Here is a 9,570-nt window from a genome sequence, read left to right as displayed (position 1 = left end):
CTGTATTTAGAGACCACCTCAAGAACACATTTTACGTGTTGAACACTAATGACTGAAGACCAGACGAGTTGTGGAATGACATCAAGGACATCACACATGAAGAAAGCAAGAGATCCTTTAAAAGACAGGAAAGAAAGAAAAGACCAAAACGGATGTCGGAAGTGACTCTGAACGTTGCTCTTGAATGTCGAGTAGCTAAAGTGAAAGGAAGAAATGATGAAGTTTTGAGTATTGAGACGCCACCAGTGATCCCTCTTACAAAAAAGACCAGAAAAAACAAGTGAAGCGATTATATTTATGACAAGCTAGGAGCCCTGAACATCAAAGGTAAAGTTAGAAAACGGACTAGGCAGCGGAGGGAGGGAGAGACTATTCAGAAGCGGAGAGGAGTTACTGAACATGAATAGCCAGGAACCCTCAGGCACCGTTCCCTGGAGCGACTGCAGTGGGGCTGGCAGTGGCCTTCCAGAGGCGCTTAGCTCAGGGAAAGACAGCAAGTTGCACAGACTACTCACACCTCCAGAACAAGAGAAGAACGGCACTCTCAGCGAAAGCTAATTACTTGTGTTTATTTTACCACGCCCCCAGCCCCCAAGCTGGCTTCAGTGGCTGTCAACTTCCCTGGGCCTGAGATAGGCCCTGGTAGCGCTCTGAGCCATTTTTCCATCCTTGAAGAAGGTATAAGTTCACAACTGGGGGAAAGATAATCTGCCAGCTCAATTAAGCTGGGGAGCTCAGGACAGAAGCAGCTCTTGTTCAGGAACAAACAGTCCATGGGCTTTGAATACCTTTCACCCCAGCATGGACCTATGTGGGCCCATTTCAGGAGAATAGGCCCTTGTTGCCAGACTGCAACTGTTTCAGCTGGACGGTGGAAAGATGGGTGTTTGATGTTTGACACCGCTTTGCCTATTAAACAGGGTCTTCACCTCCCCACATCAGGGGCCTAAGGACTGGTGGCCCCACCCACAATACCTAGCCACCTGTGACAGGGTTCGAAGGATAAGTAGTACTGCCCAGAACTTACAACCAAAAGCATTGGGTACCCATCGCCCTTCTGCAGAACCCACCCGTGTGCTCTACAGAACAGGGATGCGCTTTCCTCACAGACTCTCAGAGGACAGCTGTCAGACCCCTGCCTTGATCAGAGTCTGACCCCCTACTGCAGCCAGATACTTCTGCCTACACCAATAACCCCTGCCCCTCTAAGACTGCAGGACAGAGCCTGTACCTTACACTTTATGACCAACTACCTGGGCACCTGAGTTGAATCCATACAAGAAAACTAAATGAACTCCTAGGCTCATATACCTGGTAACAGTGCTAGCCATCTGGTGATAGTACATTAGAGCTTCAAAGGTGAAAATAATCAACCTAGCCCACTCAAGCAGCTTATTTGGGTATACCAAAACTAAACAAAGCAAGAAGCTAGGATATAAAAAGCAAGCATAAAATAAACTAGTACAATAACTTATAGATTGCTCAGAGACAACAGTCAACATCAAATCACATAAAGAGGCAGACACGGGGGCAGGACCAAGATGGCTGACTAGGTAGAAGATTCCGCTTATCCCTCTTGAAACAAAGACTCGAAAAAACAAGTGAACTGATTACATAAAGGGCAATCTACAAACCCTGACCATCAAACACAGAACTAAGGAGCTGACCTGAGTGACGGGGGAGTGAAAAGCCACGCTGCAGCAGGGACCGCTTCCAGAGCCAGTGTCCCACGCCGCAGCCTTGAGCCCTCGCGGTTTCCTCATGTCAGAGTGGTGGGGCTGATTGTGGCTTACTGAGACAGGGAAGAAGAGATATAGGCCTAACCCTCAGGACCAACCTCAGAGGGGACCCAGGCAGCACACGCAGGCTCCAAACAGACGCAGCTGACAGGGAAACGAAAAACTATAGGGAAGCAGCGACTGGTTTTGGAGCCTGGAGTGCAGCATCCCAGAAAGGAAACCCTGGTGCTGGGCTTTGGACTAAGTGTGGGGGAGCCGATTGTGGCTTCCTGAGATGGTGTGAGCATGGATGCAGCCCTAACCCTCTGGGACAGTCTCAGCAGGGATCCAGCCAGCACACACGAGCGACACAATGCTCTGGAATCTCAGAAAAAACAGTCCTCACCAAACAACATAAGTAACTTTCTATATTTTGCCAGGCTACTCTCTTCTATATATCTGATTCCACCCCTCATTGCCCCAGCCAGCTTCATTAACATTGGAATTCTCTGTGCCAGAGAGTGACGTGCACTGCTGGATTTTTTTTCTTCTTTCTTTTCTAACCCATTCTCCTGGCCTGAGAAAAGCAGCATTTAACAATCAAAGAAAAAATCCTTCCCTGACTTCCCTAAACTGAAATAACAGTACAGAATCAGCTCCATCCAGGTATTAACAGACCCATAGTCTTTGGCTTTCACCCTACAGGTAACTAGGTGGCTATTACAATGTAAAGGCAATTCTGATAGAGATCTGACCATAATTGTTTTAGCTCAGCAGTGGAAAGGCAAGTTTTGGAGGTCAGATACCTCTCTACCTATTAAACAGAGCCCTCGCTGATCCACACCAGCGAACTGAGGGCTGAAACTCCACCCACACCACCTAGCCACCTGCTAGAGGGGTCTGAGAATAGTGACGCCTACCCAAGCATTGGGTGCCTAAGATACAGCTGCAAAGCCCACCCACCAGAGTGCTCTAGAGAATAGAGCCACACCTACCTCACTGACACTTGAAGGAAGGCTGTCAGCATCCTGCCCTCCTCGAAATGTGACCCCATGCCACTCATAGAAACTGGTGCATAAACCATCACCACTACTCCTCTAAGATAATAGGTGAGAGCCTACACCACACACTAGGTGACCAGCTATCACGACACCTGAGCTGATTCTATTCAAGAATAGTGAATGGACTCATACACTTATATACCTGGTAACAGCTCAGGCAAGCTGGTAACAGGACGTAAGTGATTCAAAAGCTACATCAATCACGATACCACAATCTAGTAGCCCGTCTGGGTGTATTGTAACAAAACAAAATAAGAAGATAAGACTCAGTGAGCAAATATAAAAGAAAATATTACAATATCTTATAGATGGCTCAGAGACAGCAGTCAACATCAAATCACATGAAGAAGCAGACCATTATTGCTTCTACAAACCCCCAAATCAAAGAATCAAAATCATTCCCAGATGTAGATACATTCCTAGAATTGCCAAATGTAGAATATAAACAAATTGTATACAGAATGCTTCAAGACATCAGGAATGACCTCACAAATGAAATAAGGCAATCTACAGAAAACACCAAGGAATACGCGGATAAAGTAGTTGAAGATATCCAAAAGATTATTCAACAACATAGTGAAAAAATTAATAAGCTGTAAGAATCCATAGAGAGACAGCATTCAGAAATCCAAAAGATTACAATAAAGTCACAGAATCAGACAACTCAATAGGAAGTCAGAGGAGCAGAATAGAGGAACTGGAACGCAGAGTGGGGGAGCTGGAGGATAAGGCAATTGACACAAATATAGTTGAAGAAAAATCAAATAGAATTTAAAACTATGAAGAAACCCTAAGAATCATGGGGGACTCTATCAAGAATAATTTGCGTGTGATTGGAGTTCCAGAACAGGGAGGGATAACAGAAAATACAGAGAGAACAGTGGAAGATCTGATGGGAGAAAAATTCCCTGGCATTGTGAAAGATGAAAAGATATCTACCCAAGATGCTCATCGAACCTCATACAAAATAGATCCCAAAAGAAAATCACCAAGACATATTATCAAACCTGCCAAAACCAAAGATAAAGAGAAATTTCAAAAGCACCCGAGGATAAATGAAAAGTTACCTACAAAGGAGAATCAATAAGTTTGCACTACTCGGCAGAAACCATGCAGGCAAGAAGACAATGGGATAACATATATAGAGCACTGAAAGAGGAAAAACTGTCAGCGAACAATCATATATCCAGCAAAATTCTAAAACATGAAGGTGAAATTAAGATATTTACAGATAAACACAAGCTTAGAGAATTTGCAAAAACCAAACCAAAACTGCAAGAATTACTGAAGGAAATTCTTTGGTCAGAAAATCAATAATATCAGATACCAACACAACACAAGGTCACAGAACAAAACATCCTGATATCAACACAGATAGGGAAATCACAAAAACAAAATAAGATTAATTAAAAAAAATGCTCAAAAGAGGGAATCATTGATGTGATTATATAAAAGATTACGATAGTGAAAAAAGAGGGACTAAATACAGGAGGCTTAGAAATTACATATGGAGAGGAAACCAAGGCGATACAGGGCGAAACAACTTAGGTTTTTACTTACTCAAACCAGGGTAAATATTAAGGTAACCACAACAAGGTCTAACAATTCCATACTTCAAAATAAAAACCAAGATAAACATAACGACTCACCAAAATAAATTCAACTACTATAAAAAGGAGGAACACACATTCTACAAAGAAAAACTCAGCACAAAAAAGTAAATGCAAAATGAAATTGTCAAAAACAGGCATCAAAATGACAGCACTAAACTCATACTTATCTATAATTACACTTAATGTAAATGGACTAAATTCACCAATAAAGAGACAGAAAGTTGCAGACTGGATAAAAAAACACGATCAGTCTGTATGCTTCCTAAAAGAGACACGCTTTAGAGTTAAGAGACACAAATAAACCAAAACTGAAAGGATGGATAAAAATATATCAAGCAAACAACAATCAAAAAAGACCAGGAGAGGCAATATTAATTTTGAACAAAATAGACTTTAAAATTAAATCCACCACAAAGGATAAAGAAGGACACTACATAAAGATTAAAGGGACAATTTACCAGGTACATATAACCGTATTAAATATTTATGCACCCAATGATAGGGCCACAACATTCATAAAACAAATGTTAACAGAATTAAAAAGTGAGATAGACACCTCCACAATTATAGCAGGAGACTTCAACACAACACTCTCAGTGAAGGATAGGAAATGCAGTAAGAAGCTCAATAGAGACATGGAAGATCTAATTGCTACAATTAAACAACTTCACTTCATAGACTTATACAGAACACTCCACCCAACAGCTGCAAACTATAATTTCTTTTCTAGTGCACATGAAACATTCTCTAGAATAGATCACATATTAGGTCATAAAACAAGCCTTTGCAGAACCCAAAACACTGAAATATTACAAAACATCTTCTCTGAACAAAAGACCATAAAAGTAAAAATCAATAACAGAAAAACCAGGGAAAAGAAATCAAATGCTTGGAAACTGCACAATACCCTGCTCAAAAAAGACTGGGTTATGGAAGACCTTAAGGAGGGAATAAAGAAATTCACAGAATTCAACAAGACTGAAAACACTTCCTATGAAAACCTTTGGGACATGGTGAAAGCAGTGCTCAGAGGTCAATTTGTATCAATAAAGGCACACATATTAAAGAAGAGCCAAAATGAAAGAACTGTCCCTACAACTTGAACAAACAGAAAGAGAGCAACAAAAGGAACTGTCAGGCACCAAAAGAAAGAAAAAATAAAAACTACAGCAAAATTAAATGAATTAGAGAATAGAAAAACAATTGAAAGAGTTAACAAGGCCAAAAACTGCTTCTTTGAAAAAATTAACAAAATTGATAAACCATTGGCCAGACTGACTAAAGAAATACAGGAAAAGAAACCAATAATCCGAATAAGAAATGGGATGGGCCATATCACAACAGATCCAACTGAAATTAAAACAATCATATCAGATTACTACAAAAAATTGTATTCTAACAAATTTGAAAACCTAGAAAAAATGGATGAATTCCTAGAAACACACTACCTACCTAAACTAACACAAACTGAAGTACAACAACTAAATAGACCCATAACAAAAAAAGAGATTGAAAAGGTAATCAAAACACTCCCAACAAAAAAAAGCCCTGGCCCTGACGGCTTCACTGCAAAGTTCTACCAAACTTTCAGGGAAGACTTACCACTACTACTGAAGGTATTTCAAAGCATAGAAAAGGACGGAATACTACCTAACTCCTTCTATGAAGCCAGCATAACCCTGATACCAAAACCAGCAAAAGACAACACAAAAAAAGAAAATTACAGACCTATATCCCTCATGAACATAGATGCAAAAATCCTCAACAAAATTCGAGCCAGTAGAATTCAACAACATATCAAAAAAATAATCCACCATAACCAAGTAGGATTTATACCAGTTATGCAAGGTTGGTTCAATATTAGAAAAACAATTAATGTAATCCACCACATAAAAAAAGGACAAGAACCACATAATTTTATCAATTGATACAGAAAAGGCATTTGACAAAGTCCAACACCCACTCATGATAAAAACTCTCAGCGAAATAGGAATAGAAGGAAAATTCCTCAACATAATAAAGGGTATTGATACAAAGCCAATACCCAGCATCATCCTAAATGGAGAGAGCCTGAAAGCATTTCCCTTGAGAACGGGAAACAGACAAGGATCCCCTTTATCACTGCTCTTATTCAGCATTGTGCTAGAGGTCCTAGCCAGAGCAACTGGGCTAGACAAAGAAATAAAGGGCATCCAGATTGGTAAGGAAGAAATAAAATTATCTCTATTTCCAAAGACATTATCTTATACACAGAAAACCCTGAGGAATCCTCAAGAAAACTAATAGAAGGGTTCAGCAAAGTTTCAGATTACAATACAAACACACAAAATCAGTTGGATTCCTCTATATCAACAAAAAGAACATTGAAGAGGAAATCATCAAATGAATACCATTCACAGCAGCCCCCAAGAAGATAAAATACTTAGGAATAAACCTTACCAAAAATGTAAAAGTGCTATACCAAGAAAACTACAAGGTACTACTGCAAAAAGAACAAAAGGGACCTACGTAATTGGAAAAACATATCTTGCTCGTGGATAGGAAGACAACATTGTAAAATTGTCCATTCTATCAAAAGCACTTCCGATCCAAATTCCAATGACATTTTTTAAAAAGATGGACAAACAAATCACCAACTTCATATGGAAGGGAAAGAAGTTGCGGATAAGTAAAGCATTACTAAAAAAGAACAAAGTGGGAGGACTCACTCTGCCTGATATTAGAACAAATTATACTGTCACAGTAGTCAAAACAGCCTGGTACTGGTACAGCAACAGACACATAGACCAATGGAACAGAATTGAGAATCCAGATATAAATCCATCCACATATGAGCAGCTGATATTTGCCAAAGGCCCAGTGTCAGTTAACTGGGGAGAAGATAGTCTTTTTAACAAAAGGTGCTGGCGTAACTGTATAGCCACCTCCAAAAAATGAAACAGGACCCCTACCACACACCATGCACAAAAACTAACTCCAAATGGATCAAAGACCTAAACATAAAATCTAAAACGATAAAGATCATGGAAGAAAAAATAGGGACAACATTAGGAGACCTAATACATGGCATAAACAGAATACAAAACATTACTAAAAATGACGAAGAGAAACCAGATAACTGGGAGCTCCTAAAAATCAAACACCTATGCTCATCTAAAGACTTCACCAAAAGAGTAAAAAGACCACCTACAGACTGGGAAAAAGTTTTCAGCTAAGACATCTCCACCCGGTGCCTGATCTCTAAAACCTACATGACTCTGCTAAAACTCAACCACAAAAAGACAAACACCCCAATTAAAAAATGGGCAAAGGATATGAACAGACACTTCACTAAAGAAGACATTCAGGCAGCTAACAGATACATAAGGAAATGCTCTCGATCATTAGCCATTAGAGAAATGCAAATCAAAACTACAATGAGATTCCATCTCACTCCAACAAGGCTGGCATTAATCCAAAACACACAAAACAAATAAATGTTGGAGAGGCTGTGGAGAGACTGGAACACTTATACTCTGCTGGCGGGAATGTAAAATGGTATACAACCACATTGGAAATCAATTTGGTGCTTCCTTAAAAAGCTAGAAATAGAACTACCATACAACCCAGCAATCCCACTCCTCGGAATATATCCTAGAGAAATAAGAGCCTTTACACAAATAGATATATGCACTTCCACGTTTACTGCAGCACTGTTTACAATAGCAAAAAGATGGAACCAACCAAGGTGCCCATCAATGGATGAATGGATAAATAAATTATGGTATATTCACACAATGGAATACTGCACATCAACAAAGAACAGTGACGAATCTGTGAAACACTTCATAACATGGAGAAACCTGGAAGGCATTATGCTGAGTGAAATTAGTAGCAAAAGGTCAAATATTGTATAAGACCACTATTATAAGATCTTGAGAAATAGTTTAAACTGAGAAGAACATATTCCTTTGTTGTTATGAGGGGGGGAGGGAGGGAGGGTAGGAGAGGGGTATTTACTAAAGAGATAGACAAGAACTACTTTCGGTGAATGGAAGAACAACACTCAACACAGTGGAGATCAGCACAACTGGACTAAACCAAAGTAAAGAAGTTTCCTGAATAAACTGAATGCTTCGAAGGTCAGCAAAGCAGGGGCAGGGGTTTGGGGACCATTGTTTTAGGGGACATCTAAGTCAACTGGCATAATAAAATCTATTAAGAAAACATTCTGCATCCCACTTTGAAAAGTGGCATCTGGGATCTAGCAAGCAGCCATCTCAGATGCATCAATGATTCTCAACCCACCTGGATCAAGGGAGAATGGAGAACACCAAGAACATAAGATAATAACGAGCCCAAGAGACAGAAAGGACTACATGAACTAGAGACTACATCATCCTGAGATCAGAAGAACTAGACAGTGCTGGGCCACAACCAACGACTGCCCTGACGGGGAACATAACAGAGATCCCTTGAGGGAGCAGAACAATGGGATGCAGACCCAAAATTCTCATAAAAAGACCAGACTTAATGGTCTGACTGAGACTGGAAGGACCCCAGTGATCATGGCCCCCACACCTTCCGTTTACCCACTATGGGAACCATCCCCAAAGCCAGTTCATCAGACATGGGTTGGACTAGACAATGGATTGGAGAGGGATGCTGGTGAGGCGTGAGCTACTTGGTTTGGGTGGACACTTGAGACTATGTTGGCATCTCCTGCCTGGAAGGGAGATGGGTGGGTAGAGGGGCTTAGAAACTGGCAAAATAGTCACGGAAAGAAAGAGTGGAAGGAGGGAGTGGGCTGTCCCATTGGGGGAAAGTAATTGGGAATATGTAACAAGTTGTGTATAAGTTTTTATGTGAGAGACTGGCTTGATTTGTAAACTTTCACTTAAAACACAATAAAAATTATTAAAATAAAAAAAAAAAGCTGACCCATGATTGCTTCAACAAGCTCTCAGAACTAAGACTCAAGGAATCTTCTCGATGAAGGTGCAATCCTGGAATTACCGGATACAGAATACAAAAGATTAATATACAGAACTCTCAAAGATATCAGGAAGGAAATGAGGCAAAATACAGAACAAGTCAAGGAACACAAAGATAAAGCAGCTGAAGAAATTAAAAAGGTTACTCAAGCACATAATTAAAAATTTAATAAGCTGCAAGAAACCATAGAGAGACTGCAATCAG

The sequence above is a fragment of the Loxodonta africana genome, unplaced genomic scaffold (assembly GCF_030014295.1).
Source record: "Loxodonta africana isolate mLoxAfr1 unplaced genomic scaffold, mLoxAfr1.hap2 scaffold_95, whole genome shotgun sequence".
NCBI lineage: Eukaryota > Metazoa > Chordata > Mammalia > Proboscidea > Elephantidae > Loxodonta > Loxodonta africana.
This window is presented reverse-complemented; position numbering follows the sequence as displayed.